Below are 1,851 nucleotides of genomic sequence, written 5' to 3'. Positions count from 1 at the left end.
TGGGGGTCCAGGAATGCAGCACCTCAGCCTCCAGCCAGATGTGCCATGGGGACACTGGGTGCCCAAGGGCAGGTTGGGTGCCACAGAGCGATGTCGGGTCCCCCCCAGCGTGCTGCATTGCATCTCTGCATCTATTGCACCTCTTTATTATCTCTGTAATAACTGATATCTGTTATATCGGACATTGGTCCGCTATTGGAGCTGTCTGGAGAGCACTTGGAGGCTGGGACCATCGGCTTCACGGCTGCTTGGCTGACCTCCGCCCATCTCCTCGCACACGGGACGGGACCAGCGGAGAAGCACCGCATGTGTAGGAGGCCAGGGCCGCCCCAGAGCATCCTCCGGTGCAGGGGATGCAGGCACCGTGGGTTTGACGTCACCGCTACCTCACACCGCTCCGATGACATCACGCGCGTCACCACCCGGGCAGACCCCGCGGAGTCGCGGGCTGAGAGGCGTGGCCTGAGGCTGGGGGCGTGGCCCGTAGTAAAGGGGCGTGTCCACTATGACGTCACCCACGGGGAGGGTTTCTCTTCCCCCCCCCCCTCCTCGAGGCGTCCCGCCGGCGCCTCGCCAATGGGCGGGCGGGAGGGGGCGTGTCCAAGGGCACCTCCAGCCAATCAGGAGGCGGCCGCGGCTCGGGGCAACGATGGGGGGGGCGCGCCCGGGGCGCACGTGGGGCCGCGGTCGGGGACCGGAGGGGCAAGGGGTGGGGGGGGGGGGGGGGGGTGGACGGGACCAGCACCGGGACCGGAGGGGAAGGGGGGGGGGGCGGTGCGTCCGGTCGGCTCCGCTCCGCTCCGCTCCGTCCCGCCCCGCCGGGGCACTCCCCTCCGCCGCTCTCCCCCCGCCCCTCCGGGCCCTCCCCCCCGGTGTCACGGCGGCGCCCGCATTCGGGGCCGGGCACGGCGGAGGAAGGGAAGGAGACGGGAGCGGGCGAAGGAGCGACCGAGCGGCGGCCGCCCCAGCATGTGGCCCGCCCGCGCCGTGGCGGCAGCGCGGCGGCGGCGGCGGCGGCGGGCAGGTGCGCGGCCGCTGAAGCGGAGCGGGGGGGCGTAGGGGCGGGGAGCCGCCGCCGCCGCCGCCGCCCTCGCCCGGCGCTGTCAGGTGCGTGCCGCCCGCCAGCATGGCTCCGCCGCGCCGCCGGACTTAGCGCCGGGCCGCCCGCCCCTCCGCCTCTCCCCGCCCAGGTGCCCCCCAGCGCCGCCCGGCCCCGGAGGGCGCCGGTTCCCGGCCGAGGATGCCGCCCGCCGCCGGTCGCTCCGGTGCATCTGTTGCTGCTTGACCGAGCCGACAGCCCCCGTGCAGCGTCCGCCGATGGATGCGGCAGCCCCCGCGCCCTGCCCGCCCGCCGCCGCCCCGCTGGCCGCCGTGCCGGGAACGACTCCGGAGCTCCGCGGCCGGTAAAAAAAAACAAACCAAAACCATACAAACAAACGAGAGAAAAGACCCAAAACCGACCCGAACCCAGCCCGCTCCCCCCGCCTCGCCCGGCGCTGCTGGAGAGACCGATGGACATGCGGCACCCGCCCCGGCCCGCCGCTCCCGTTAACCTCCCGGTCCCCGGCGCGGAGCCGGGCAGAGCCGCCGCGTAGGGCGAGCGCGGCCGGACCCGGGGCTGCGGCCCCGCCGGGACCCGGCGCGGAGCGGCCCCTCCTCCCTCCTCCGCTCCACCCGAGCTCGGAGCCTTCTTCGCACTCTTCTCCCTCCCGTGTTTGGGGGGTTTTTGGTTGTTTCTTCTTTTTTTTTTTTTCTTTAATTTTTTGGGTTTTTTTTGGGTGGAAACCGACCGTAACTCGGGGAGGGGGCTGCCGGGGGGGGGGGGGGCGCTGGAGCGGCGGGGAGGGGACC

Source organism: Lathamus discolor, chromosome 18 (assembly GCF_037157495.1).
Source record: "Lathamus discolor isolate bLatDis1 chromosome 18, bLatDis1.hap1, whole genome shotgun sequence".
Lineage (NCBI taxonomy): Eukaryota > Metazoa > Chordata > Aves > Psittaciformes > Psittacidae > Lathamus > Lathamus discolor.
This window is presented reverse-complemented; position numbering follows the sequence as displayed.